Consider the following 15,115-nt stretch of genomic DNA (forward strand, 5'->3'; position numbering starts at 1 on the left):
TTTCCTCTGTATTATTCAAGAGAAGTATGATTGAAAAAAAGAACAGGATCTATTCATGTAGAGAAAGCAAGAGAAACATAACCCGAGTTTTACTTCCATGAAGTGTTAACAGAATTTTTAAAAACTCCTCTAGCCTATTAAATAAATTCTCTCAATTCAATTCATTTAAGGTCTTGAGATACTTGGCCCAGTTAAGTGTTGGGGATAAAAAAGAAGAGTAAAAAACATGATTCCTGTTCTCAAGGAGTTCACACTATAATGGGGGTAATAATATGCAAGTGGCTGTATATATAAGATGTTTACCATGTAAATGTAAAAAAGTCTTAGAGGGAAAAGATTAGCAGCAGAGAAGACTGGAAAAAACCTCCTGGATAAAGTTGCATTTGTGCTGAGTCCTAAAGGAAAGTGGGGAAGCTGTGAGTCAAGGGATGGAGGGGAGAACATTTTAAGTATGGGGATGGCTAATGTAGATGCATGAATGAGGGAGATGAAATGAGGAGCAGCAAATTGGTCCATATAGCTGGATTAAAGAAGCCTTGGGAAGGAAATAAAATGTAAGCTGTCTGGAAAAGTATAAAATATGCAAAATGTGATGGGTTTAAATGAGAAACAGATATTTTAATATATGGTACTGGAAGTAATGAGGAGCAAGGAGTTTATCGAGCAGTGGTGGTCACATGGTCATATCTTCACTTTAGGAAGATCACTTCAACAGATGCTTAGAGGGTAGAATGAAGTAGAGAATGTCATGAGACAGAGAGGCTTATTAGAAAGCTACTGTAATAGTCTGGGTGAGAAATGATAAAGGCCTATACAAAGGTCTGGCTATGTGAATAGTATAAAAGGAAATATACAAGATATGATATGAAAGTAAAAATGAGAAGATTTGGCAACAGATTTTCTATATCACAATAATACAGTTATCATTTATTTACCTCTATGAAAAACATTTCCTTCTTCCCACTCCACTTCAGTTATATACTTTGTTTCAGTCCTAATAGTGGGAATCATTGAATTATCTTACCCTGCAGTATTGCTTTCCAAAAAGATTGCATCAATTTACAGTTCTACTAGCAGTGTTATAATGTTTCTTTTCCTACAACTCCTTCATTCTCAAAGAGAACCAATGAAATCAAGAGTGTGATGTCTTGACTTACAAGTTAATTGGATTTAAGTGAGGCAGGGCTGAGCAAAGTCATCAACTTCACTCTTTTTCAGAGTCACTTCAAGTCTAGTTGCAAGATTTAGGTCAGGATGACTGGTAGTGACCCAGATGCCAACAAAACTTCCAGACAAAAAGAGAAAATGGAAATATGAGAAAGATATCACCATCTTGGTACAGAGTAATACAGAAAAAAATCCTCCTTAGGAGAGGTGGAGTTTTCAGGAAAGGAAAGGGATATCTGACTCAGATCTCATTTGGGTTACTGTGTTCAGTTCTAGGTCATTAATTAACAAATAAATATAGCAATCTTACATTTGATAAGTATAAAGACAAAATTTTGGGGATAGGAATTCATTATTAGTCAAAAATGTTAGGAAAACTAGAAGATAGTATGATGGAAGTTATACCACTTCCCAAGATAAAGTCAAAATGGATAAATTATCTAAATTCAAAGAAATATTACAAGAAAATTTGAAGTACATTGAACATATTACTTATCTGACTTGTGGACAGACAAACAATTTATGGATAAACAAACAATTTATGGAGATAGTAGAGTGAAGTATAAAAATGAATAATTTTGGTTACATTAAATTAAAAAATATTTTCTATAAATAATGGAGAAAATCAGAAAAATTATAGATGATTTCTCAGATAAAGGTCTTATGTCTTAAATATATAAAGAATTTTGTCAAATCTATAAGAATATTAGTATTTTCTCATTTGATAACTTATTTTTCTCAATGAAAAAAATCAAAACAATTTCTTGTAATTTGAAAAATGCTCTAGATCATTATTGATTAGATAAATGCAAATTAAAGATGTGGGATATCATTTTATGCTTATTAGTTTGCTTAAAATAATTGGAGAGAAAAATGACAAATGTTGGAGGAAATGTGAAAAAATTGGATACTAATTCATTGTTCATTGTATTGTAAACAGATCCAACCATTTTGGAGAACAATCTGGAATTATTCCCAAAAGAGTTTTTAAACTGCCTATAGTCATTGACCCAGCAATACCACTACTAGGCCTATGTGCCAATAAATAGGGAAAAAGGAAAAGAACCTATATTTTAAAATATTTTGTCAAGAATATAAATAGCAAGAACTTGAAATTTGGGGAATGCCCAGTTGGGGAATAGCTGAACAAGTTGTGGTATATGTTCTTGATGGATTACTACTAAAATATAAAAAATGTTGAATTTGATGATCTTAGGAAAAAAAACATGGATAGAATTGTATGAAATAACAAAGAATGAAATAGCACACCAAGAGAAAATTTTATACAGTAATAGCAATATTATTTTAAGAACAACTTTGAGTGACTAAGTCATTTTGACTATTATAAATACCCAAATTACCTGCAAAGAACATAAGAAAGAAGAGGCTATCTTCATCTAGAGAAAGAACTGATAAATAGGAGTATGTGTAGAATGATTTTGCATATATATATATATGTATACATACACACATATGTGTGTGTTTGTGTGTGTGTCTAATGGTAGTCTTCTCTAGGGTGGGAGGGAAGGAAGAAAAAGAAATTTATATGATAACCTTACTATATACTTAAAAGGAATAGCAGGTTTTACATAATATTATTCCAGTTTCATCTGCAATCATTAAAAAATAATATGTTTATTCTATAAAATATATCTATAATTTCTATAAATTAAAAATAAAATATATATGTAAGATTTTAAAAAGTCAGTCTATTCAACTAAGATTATCATGAAAAAACCATCCCTAGGCAAACTGATGAAGTAACTCCTATTATAGCTCTTTACTCACATTTGCTTTACTCATCATATAATACCTATCTTCTCTCCCCTTAACAATTGTTGATTATAAGGAGGGATTGATTTGGAGAATGGGACTTGCTATGAATCTCAGGATTTTGTTGTATGTTAAGCTAATGCTTTTGCCTGGTAAGAAAGGATGCTGTGAAATTTAGGTCAATAGGAAATGTCTTTTGTTATGGAATTATTACTGTATGGCTTGGGAGACTTTCTTAAGGGAATGAATTGCATTATGTATAACATTAATGCTTATGATATGATACGTGTTGAGATATCTGAAGGTTATTGTATACTTGTGTATAGAGAACTAGTTTAAGAATCAAGAAGTTCTGGCTTTGCATCCTGACTATGACCCTGGGCAAAAGTTAACTTCTTGGTGACCTAGATAACATTCATACTATTTACACTATAGATTGTAAAGATTGTGCTGCTTATCTGTTTTGGAAGAGGCTTTTACTTACAACAGCAGAATCACAGGTCCAGAACTTCTTCTCTTCCTCTTCTTCTCCAAAGAAGATAACATTCATGCTGGTGTGATAAACTAATATTAATGGAAGGAGATAACCTGGAATAGTGTGGAGACTGGTGGACTTGAAGTCAAGAAGACAAGGGTTCAAATCCTACCCTAGATGTGTTAGTTATTTAAAACTGTGCTAGTCATGGGTCTCATTCAAGCTCAGTTTCTTCATCTGAAAAATGAGATCAATAATCCCTGTCTCTCAGTGATTGAAAGGATATCAATAGGATAATGAATGTAAGGCACTTTTCAAATCTTGCCAAACACTATGCGTTATCTATTAATTAGATCTTCATCCTAATGTTAAAGCTAAAGTCTGTGAAATTTAGTTATTAAAATTGTTTGTTTCAACAAATTATATCTGTTTTCTTCAAAAGTAAGTGAATAAAATTACTTCAATAAAATATCTGAATTTTGTACATGTTTCTTACAGATTAACTTAATATGCAGAACTTCTTAGCTATCTCTTATATAAATAACTGTGAAAATGGATATGCTAAATACCATGATCTGTTTGATACTTCCAATTATCCAGGTAACTCAGAAGAACTGTATGAGCATTGGCTTGACATATCAACAATCCTTTGTGGTCACCAAGAGTAAATCCCACTGGATATGCAGAAAATCAGCACCTCTGAAGTCAATGAAGGTCATACCAACCTTGAAGTAGACTCTGAGCCATTTTATGGTTTATGCACATCAAGAGACGTCCTTATCTTTGTAGATTTCCCTAACTTTTGTTTATGGGGCTCTTAGACATCTTGTTCTATGATTTTTTTGAAGGCACCTCTTCATCTTTTTGTTTATGCTTAAACCTAGAACTTTCAGAATTATCACCAAGGATGTCTTCTGATTTGAGTAATAAAAAAACCCATAACTCTGATATATGAAATTTACCACTCCCTGTTTCTTGAATCTCCCCCTCTCCTTGGAAATTCCCATCCTTCTCCTTAATTACCTGCCTTCCTTTGTTGAAAAGTATATATATATATATATATATTATATATAATATATATATATGTATGTATATATATCCTTCACATCCATTACAATCTGAGCATCCCAGCATTAGACTATTTGCTCCCATGTGCATATTTTATCACTTTGATCAATAAAAACTTTATTAATTTTCACAAGCATAATTTTTTTTTCTGTTTTTCTTTCCAATAGGGAAAAGGAGGGTTTGGATCTTGAAATTTGGTCTGTGTGTTCTGCAGATTTCTTCCCTCTTTGGGGAAATGGTAGATCCAAACTCCAGAGAGAGAGAGAGAGAGAGAGAGAGAGAGAGAGAGAGAGAGAGAGAGAGAGAGAGTTTCTGACTCAGCTTACAATGATCTCCTGAAGAAATTATTAAATGGTTCACATGAGAATAGCAATAAAACCAAATTTCTATCATCATGGGCTGGTGGTAATAAGAAAATAAAATGTTTCTGAAGGGAGAATTTTGAAGAAAATCATTCTGGTGTGAAGGATAGAGAGATTATAAATGATCTTGCTAGACCTTTATTCAGGAAGACTGACTACACTGCTGTGAAACCTGTTTCCCTCAGCTTTCTTTGCTAGGACAATACAGGCAATAATATTTCTAGATATAAATAATTAAATACCAAGTCTCTTTATCACTTTGTGACCTCTTTCCACTATGAGAAACAATCAAAAGAGGCAACAACTGAAAATGGAATAAAGGCTAATGAAATAAAATATATCTTTCCTGTGTCTTATTTCCTCAATATTCTATTTTCAGAAAGATAATCACATGCACTTTTCAATCCATGATACATATTTAAGAGTTGCTTATAGGTTAATATGTTAACTCTCTAAAATAGTATTTTCATTTTAACAGCAGTTCTTCTGTAAGCAATAGTTTAATTCAAAGGAACTGCCCTAGTGGAAAGGATTTTAGTCATCAAATAATTTGGAGAAATATATTAGGGCAAAGAAATGTTTCAATGCTTTACAAATTATGCCATGAAGGTTAACCTCTATACTGTCTATTAGTAAGATGATGTATGAACTTGGGTAAAGTCAATAAAAGTGATGGGTGACAGTACGGAAGTAAGAACGTATTGACTAGTCATTATGCTCATGAATTATTATGCAATTATTAGTGATAAATAAAGTTTCAGGATCTATCTCCTATCTTGGGGATGGCCTAAATAGGACCAATGACTAATGAACATGAGATAAGCAAGTAGTCACTTAACCTGAGAAATAGGAAAAGGTGAATCACCTAGGAATGAAAGTTTTAAATGAGAGAACAAGATGAACTAGGATGATGAGATATAGAATTAGGAACATAGAGTGATAGAATCTACAAAGTCAATTGTTGGTATGTCTTTTGTGGCCTTGTACTTTTCTAATGCATATGAAAAACTTTTATTATTAAAAATAAGCCAAAAGATCTAGCATGTAGAATCTTTTCAAGGTACCAGTTAGTATAAGAGGTGAAGCAAAAAGGTAAGATATTTCTGATAGGGCCTATACAATAGAGAAGTACATGACTGATTATTTATTGTATCAAACTGAAACCCAAGGGAAGGTAGCATTTAGTCCCAGATAAAGAAGACCAACATCAAGGAGATGATGCCATGACATACAAATGATTTGGATTTAAGTGAGAGGAAGGATTATGTAAAGTCACCAGTCTCACTTTCTCTTCCAGAGTAATTCTGGGTTCAGTGACCACATATGAAACAAGACACCTGGAGATGGTCCTGAATATAATGGAAGACTTTGACCTTTTAAAGGAAGGTCTTTCCCAGGGCTCAGTTAGACTGAGGCAACACCTATTCTATCATAAAGGTTAGGTAACAGTGAAGAGGCAATGAGTGACCTCTTTTACCTAGTCAAAATTGTTTTAGTATTATATATACAAAATTTCATATGTGTATATATGTAAATACATACACATTTTTTTAGAGAAACTTTCCTTATCTAGTGCTCCTAAAATTATGGGTAACATGGATGACATGTCATTCATAGGTACCTTTCCACTAATATATCTTCAGCTCCCACTATTGCTCCCATTACCAGTACTTATTATTATTTCAGCTCTCTTGCAATCAGTTCCAAGCTAGGTACAGCTAATTACTCACTTGTAGAAGAGGGTAAATGAAGCAAACATCTGATCAGGACAAAGAAAAGCCCACCACTACCATGTTAGCTTAGTATTTCTCTGTCTTTGCCTGGGCTTCCCTTCTTTTGTCTAGTCTCTTACATATTTTCGATTTATCCTTCTCTAGTTTCCTCTTCTTGCATTTAGTTGGTCTTCATAGTAGGTAGAGTAGAAGACAGAGCAAGAAGGATACCCAAATATTTTATTTCCTAGAACTTTTAAATTTTTAAAAGTTTATTTCTTCTGTTGGCACTGCTGGGATCTGGGAGAAAATGACAAGTAGAATTTTTTGTATTTATTTTTTTTAAAATTAAAGATTTTATTTATTTTGAGTTTTACAATTTTCCCCCTAATCTTAATCCCCCCCCCCCCACAGAAGGCAATTTTTCAGTTGTTACATTGTTTCCATGGTATACGTTAATCCAAATTGAGTGTGATGAGAGAGAAATCATATCCTTAAGGGAGAAACATAAAGTATAAGAGATAACAAGATCAGACAATAAGTTATCAGTTTTTTTTCTAAATTTAAGGTAATAGTCCTTGGTCTTTGTTCAAAATCCACAGTTGTTTCTCTGGATACAAATGCTATTCTCCATCGCAGAGAACCCCAAATTTGTCCCTGATTGTTGCACTATGGAATGAGTGAGTCCTTTAAGGTTGATCATCGCCACCATGTTGCTTTTAGGATGTACAGTGTTTTTCTGGTTCTGCTCATCTCACTCAGCATCAGTTCATGCAAATCCCGCTAGGCTTCCCTGAAATCCCTTCCCTCCTGGTTTCTAATAGAACAATAGTGTTCCATGACATACATATACCACAGTTTGCTAAGCCATTTCCCAGTTGAAGGACATTTACTTGATTTCCAACTCTTTGCCACCACAAACAGGGCTGCTATGAATATTTTTGTACAAGTGATGCTTTTACCCTTTTTCATCATCTTTTCAGGCTGTAGACCTAGGAGTGGTATTGCTGGATCAAAAGGCATGCACATTTTTGTTGCCCTTTAGGCATAGTTCCAAATTGCTCTCCAGAAAGACTGGATGAGTTCACAACTCCCCCAACAATGTAATAGTGTCCCAGATTTCACACAGCCCTTCCAACAATGATCATTATCCTTTCTGGTCATATTGACCAGTCTGAGAGCTGTGAGGTGGTACCTCAGAGAAGCTTTAATTTGCATTTCTCTAATGATTTAGAGTAATTTTTCATGACTATGGATTGCTTTGATTTCCTCATCTGTAAATTGCCTATGCATATCCTTTGACCATTTGTCAATTGGGGAATGGCTTTTTTTAAAAAAATATGACTCAGTTCTCTGTATATTTTAGAAATGAGTCCTTTGTCATAAACATTAGTTGTAAAGATTGTTTCCAAGTTAACTACATTTCTTTTGATCTTGGTTACAGTGGGTTTGTCTGTGCAAAAGCTTTTTAATTTAATATAATAGAAATCATGCAGTCTGCTTTTGGTGATGTTCTCCATCTCTTCCTTAGTCATAAACTGCTTCCCTTTCGTAGATCTGACAGGTAAACTAGTCCTTGAGCTTCTAATTTGCTTATAGTATTGTTTTTTATGTCTAAATTCTGTATCCATTTGGATCTTATCTTGGTATAGGGTGTGAGGTGTTGGTCTAATCTAAGTTTCTTCTAATTTTCCCAGCAGTTTTTATCGAAGAGAGAGTTTTTAATCCCACTAGCTAGACTCTTTGGGTTTATCAAAAAGCAGATTACTATAATCGTTTCCACAACTTTATTTCTTAGCCAATACCAGTCAGTTTTGATGACTGATGCTTTATAATATAATTTTAGATCAGGTAGGGCTAAGCCCCCTTCTTTTTCACTTTTTTTTCATTGAATCCCTGGAAATTCTTGACTTTTTTTACTTCTCCATGTGAATTTATTTACAACTTTTTCTAACTCATTAAAGTAATTTTTTGGAATTTTGATTGTAGGGCACTAAACAGGTAGTTTAGTTTTGGTAGAATTAGTCATTTTTATTATATTAGCTCTACCTATCCATGAGCAGTTGATATTTTAACAGTTATTTAAATCTGATTTAATTAGTGTGAGAAGTGCTTTATAATTGCTTTCAAAAAGTTTCTGAGTCTGCCTTGGCAAATAGACTCCCAGGTATTTTATATTGTTTGAGGTTACTTTGAATGGAATTTCTCTTTCTAGCTCTTCCTGCTTTATCTTGCTAGTCATATATAGAAAAGTTGAGGATTTATGAGGGTTTATTTTATATCCTGCAACTTTGCTAAAATTGCTAATTGTTTCCAGTAGTTTTTTGCATGATTTCTTAGGATTGTATTCATTTTTGCTATAATGTACTGATTATGTACTTTTTAGTTCTACACAGAGTAAAAGAACTATATGCTCATTAGGTAAAATTTCTAGGCTAAATTTTCTGACTCTGTTAAACCAAGATCACAAGACTAGAACTTAGGAAAAACAGTAAGTTCAGATAAAATGAGAGTAGGGTTATCTAGAGGTAGGAATTTGAAAGCTGACTTCTGATAGGGTGAATTCACAATAATTCTTATTCTCCCAGATAATTTGTTGACATTATCATGAAGAGAAGAAGAAGAAGAGAGGAACGTTGCCTTTTCTTTGAGAATCACAGAGAACTCAGCATTTATTCTAGAGGAGGGGCTTTTAATCTTCTTTGTGTCATGGATTCTTTTGACAAGGTCAAGGGAAGTCTATGTTCTCTTCTTAGAAAAATCATTTTTATTCTATCCATCAAGTTGAATTCACACAAAGAAAAGACTGAGCAAGGATCCACGAGCTTAACTGGATCCTTTCTGTTAAATAGAATCAGGATAGTACTTAGTAGTGAGATCTAATGATTAAACTTTAAAAATGATTTGTAATTTCTTCCTCTCTTATTAACAAAACAGTATTTTTGGGTAAATTGGTTGAGATTTTTTTGTGTGTGTAGTTAGTGCTAACATCCTTGTAGATATTAGATCATAAGAGAAAACATCCTTTAGCATCCTCTCCATTACCTTTTCTCCATACACTAGTATTTCCCCCTGTAACCAGATATTTGATACAAAACTTTTCTTGCCCACATGATGATTGAAAGGAAATCAATTAAAAATATTGGAGGAAGTGAAAAATTAAAAGAATACAGGACTGGAAATATTTTCTGCAGTAATTAGAGGCTGATCAGTGATTCTTTGAGGGCTCTGGAAAAGGAAAAGCAGGTGGCATTGTTAATTGTTACCAAAAAAAATAAAAACCATAGGTTATACATAATTAGGGAAATTCTTGTTCTATACCCACTCCCCCTAAATGAGTGGTATTTTGTCTTCCCTTTTCCACACTGTAAAGATTCATGTATACTCATATATACAGGGAGACTTTAATATGACTTGACCCTTAAAAGTGGCAGGTGCCTGTTATTAGATATTGGGAGTTAGAAGTAAGTTTGAATCCTTCACCTTGGCAGGTCAAGTAGCAACTCAGATCCTAAATTGTGAGTTTGTCCCTGATATAAATTTTGATTGTTTGTATTGCTCATTTTTCTCTTCTCAATATTTTCCCAACCTGTTTCAAAACATACACATATCTTTTGTTTTTGTGATACTCTATTATGCCTTATTTTCCATTTTAAAGTTGTACTTGATGGTCAACTAATACTTATTTTGCATGTAAATATAAAAATTAGGGTGGAAGGAGGGGCTGGTGGGTATCTGGAAAGCATACCATTCTATTTATTCCACATCATCTTTTGGAGGGCTCTGACTATCATAATGTCAATGAAATTAGTGGCTCTGGCCCTAACTGAGTGAGAAATGGGTATGCCCCTGACAGAACCTGATGTCATAGGGATAAAATATCGGGCCCAACAAGGACTGAACTTTTCACTTTTAAATGGCCTATTTTCAGCTAGAAATTGGTAATAAACAAACATTTCTAAGAGGAAAAGTATCTATTGCTGCCGTTTCAAAGAGATTGTCTTTTTAGGTGATTACATATTCAGTTAGAACCCACCATTTAGAGAATTTTTTAAGACTGTTGATATTAACATGTCAATGATGCCAAATTTCCTTCTTGTCTTTGAAAGCTTTTTAATTTGTCTTATTATTTCAAAAGAAGTGGCAGCTGATCTGAAGAGATGCAACTCTTACTTGAGAGTGTTGAACTGAAGAGATTTCTTTACAAATTTATTCAAGAGACTTCATTATTTCTTTTTGTAAATTTCTCCTGAACTCAAAAGAGGATCACAAGATAGTTCTTATTCTAGAGGAGGGGCTTTTAATCTTCTTTGTGTCATGGATTCTTTTGACAAGGTCAAGGGGAGTCTATGTTCTCTTCTTAGAAAAATTATTTTATTTTATTTTTTAATTTTAGAAAGGTTTTATTTATTTTGAGTTTTACAATTTTCCTCCCAGTCTTGCTTTCCTCCCCCTACCTCCCCCATAGAAAGCAGTTTGTTAGTCTTCATGCCGTTCCATACTACGCATTGATCTAAGTTAAATGTGATGAGAGAGAGAAATCATATCCTTAAGGAAGAAACATATAAGATATAGCCGAATTACATAATAAGATAGCTTTTTTTTAAAAAAATTAAAGGTAATAGTCTTTAGTCTTTGTTCAAACTCCACAATTCTTTTTTCAGGATACAGATGGCATTCTCCATTACAGATATCATTTTAAATAAATAAAATATAAAAGATTAAAAAGGAAACCAAGTATATTGAAGTACTCTCCAAAGTTGGAAAGGCATGAGTCAATCAATCAAAAAGCATTTAGGAAATGACTATCATGTACTAGTAACTGTGCTAGTCATTGGGGTTATAAAGTTATATTTTTTAAAAGAAACAATTCATGCTATCAAAGAACTTACATTTGATCATTGAATAAAACATGAGCTTATATAAGTATATGAGTATAAATATTTCATAATAATGGATAAGTTTGGTTTCAATGGTATAAGACACTTTCTTTTGAGAAAACTCTCCCTATCAGTTCATATTAGTACTTCTTTACAATTTGTAGTCTTAGAGAGTTACTTGAATTGTAATTTACCAAAGGCTATAGAGTTAACAAGTTTTGCACCAGATTATCATGACTCAGCCTCTGTATATGAAAGGAATGCATATTGATTCAAGTCAACTGGGTTAGAACACTCAAGATAATTTCAAAGAAGTGCATCACTAGAGTATTGCTACCAAGTATTTTTTTTAAGCCAGAGGACATATGGTGATGGTATACTATTGTATAAAGAGGAAATGAGTTCAGATAATAGTGGGAATACCCATTTCAAAGAGTGCATAGATTCTTGAAATATCTGTTAAGTGACAAGTAGTATCAATGACATGAAATTTTGAAAATGCCATTTTACTTTGAAATCAACACTATAATCTACTGGAAAAAGTGAATGTTCATTTTATTACTGAAATCTGAAAAGTATCACTTTAAAATACAAAGTGCACAAATTTTTTCCTATTTAAATCAATAGGAAAAGATCACTGGAAACAATGTTCAATCCATTTTGCTGTGCTGCTTAATATTAGCTCCTCATTTTTTCACAACCTTTAAGCCTTTTCCTAGGAGAACAATAGACATTGAAGGTTTAGCACCCTACCTAATGTTTTAATAAATAATATTTAATTTAATTTAATAAATCCATCATGGTTTCAACCAAGTAATTTCATATTTCAAGTCTTGGGGGGGGTGTCACTGGTACCCTGATGGGAAGATTTACATTTGCAGATGTCCTGATATAACTGAGAAGGCACAAAGATCCTGGATTTGGAATCAGCCATCCCTTCTGGCATATCCTCCTGGACGTATATACCTCTTATTGTCTGATTTCCAGCCCCCATTCTAGCTTGAAGGTCACACCCTTTCTTCAATGGAAAAGCCAAGGTAGCTTTTCAAATCCCACCTTCTGATAGTGGAAAGTAAAGGGATCATAGTTCCCTGATGTATTTTTGAGGGTTTGGCTCTTTAGTCAGATCCCTCATGCTTGCCTATAAATTCAGTGAGCTTAGAAAAATATTAATAAATGTGTATTTTGATCTTTTTCTGTTTTGCTCTTTCTTACAGATTAATACAAACTCTGAGTGTTAACATATATTTAAAGTAATTATCTTTTTTTTTTATTTTTTATTTTATTTTATTTTTGCAAGGCAAATGGGGTTAAATGATTTGCCCAAGGCCACACAGCTAGGTAATTAAGTGTCTGAGGCTAGATCTGAATCAGGTATTTCTGACTCCAGGGCCGGTGCTCTATCTACTGCGTCACCTAGCTGCTACAAGTTATCTATTTTTTAAGACAAAAACTCAGTGAGGATCTCTTTTCAATTTTGTAGAATCACCCTTCTCAGTCAATGCACAAAAGCAGGATGTGAAACAACAATTTTGGATAAAGAACTCCAATTCAGCAGGAATATAGCATCTGAGCATCTGAAGATGGCATTCAATGACAGACTGAAGAGTCTGTATTTTATCTATGAAAAAATAGGAAACCACTAAATGGTTTTGAATAGGACAGTGCTATGGTCAGAGTTATGCCTTGAGAAATTATATTGTCGGTTGTGATTAGAAATGGAGAAGGTGGAAGCGCCAAATACAAAAAGGAATTATTTTAATAATTATGTTGGTAGATGATGAGGGTCTGAACCAGAGAAGTGGTTCTATGAGTAAAGAAGAACTTGGGAGAACTCTTGTGCCAACAAAATCAACAGGACTTAGAAGCTTGATGGAAAGAAAAAGACCTTGAATGACTTAGGTTACCAAACTATATAGCTAGTAAAATGGTGGCACTCTCAATAGAAGTATGGAAGGAGGGGAAATTCTAGTCTTGGGATAGCATAATATACTGTAGAGGAAAGATGTACCATTCTACTCTTTTATGACCGGTCATCCTGATGACTTTAACTATATGAGAACAGAATTAGTCAGTATTTGGGATTTTTCTACCTGGTATATAAACTGCATAATTAATGCAGCAGGGCAGTTTGAATGCTAGTTTCCCAGAATGAAGAAGCTTTAGCATCAGCATGCACCAATACTCATATTCCTGGTAATTCTAGTTGCATGTGGCCAACTTAGTTTTTCCCTAGAGCCATAGAAGGTTAGTTTTCTTATCTGTTCAATTCTCATATCAAAGAGCAGAAGCTTCTCAGTGTGCCTTGGTGGGGAGATGGGGGGTTAAGGAGGAAGTTAGAAGTGGGGCAAAATATAATGGATGATTTAGTGATTATTAAATCACTTTAGAAAGGATAGGGGTGTAAAATAGGAAATTCACACTGTTCTGAATAAAAGCTAAAGCTGTGAGGGGCAGATTCAGTCATCTTACCGAGCCTCTATATTTATCTACTCCCCCCCCCCCCCCCATCTAGTTTTAGTTTCTTAGGTTTAAATGAATATAGTTTCCTTTGGATTTTGGCATGTCAGAGAAACCCTGAGTCCTTTTGATTTGTGCTTCTGATGATGGAAAACTGAGTGGTGCTGGTAGAGAAAGAGTTTAAAGATAAGGGAATATTTATCATAAGTGAAGAATTCACCATTTTGACCCCAGAGGAATGAAAAACTTAGACTTTAATTCACAGTCCTGCAAAGTTCACCACAGACCTTCAAATTCACATTTATCATAGCCCACAAACAATTCACAGATTTAATTCATCTGGAGAGATAGCAAGTTGCTTTGAGGACAAACTGAATAGCAAAGGTCAAGACAGGAATACCTTTAGGAAAGAGAGAAAAGAAAACAGTCTTAAGAAATGTCTGGACTTAGACCCAACTGAGTCTGTCATGGAGGGGAATGTGGGCCAAACTTTTATAGTTTTTCCCACTTCCTATGTGGGAAGGAGATAGGGAAGAAAATGGAGGGGTTGGGGCCAATGAATGATCCCCCTCCATGTGACTGGAGTCAGGTACCCATTTTGGAAGACCGAGAGGCAGGAAGTTGGAGGAGGGTTAGAGGGATGTACTGAGGTTGCTCTTATCTTGGTAAATTTATATTTAACACTGGAGAGTTACATTGAACAATGAAGAGAATGTGCATCTTAGAGGGGCTCGTGAGGAACAATCTGGGAAAGAGGAAACTCTCAGAATATATCAGACAGGCGGCGCAAATAATATTTTCTTAATATCGAAAAAGCTTGATAGATATTTCTCCTTCATTATTTTCATTTGAATCCCAATTTAAATCTCATCTCTTTTCTTCTATGGAATGATTGCTTTATTCTTCCTTAAGACCTATTAATTGTCAGAGTTATTGCTCCTAGATTTCAGCTCCCCCAATTCTCTACCCCCCAAAATTATAATACCTAAGTTCTGATAAAAATGCTATTCTATTCAATTCTGTCCAAATAACAAACTAAATATCCTATGTTTATGACATATACTTCTTTTTAGAAATCATCTGCTACCATAATATGGTATGAGACTCTAAATAATTTCCATTGTATTAAATGACAATTCTTTTTTTTTGTCTTTCATGTAAGTTTGTGTATTAGTCAATACTAGGAGAATTGGGGAAACTCCCAAGTCTTTCTAGACC

This window comes from Macrotis lagotis, chromosome X, assembly GCF_037893015.1.
Source record: "Macrotis lagotis isolate mMagLag1 chromosome X, bilby.v1.9.chrom.fasta, whole genome shotgun sequence".
NCBI classification, from domain to species: domain Eukaryota; kingdom Metazoa; phylum Chordata; class Mammalia; order Peramelemorphia; family Peramelidae; genus Macrotis; species Macrotis lagotis.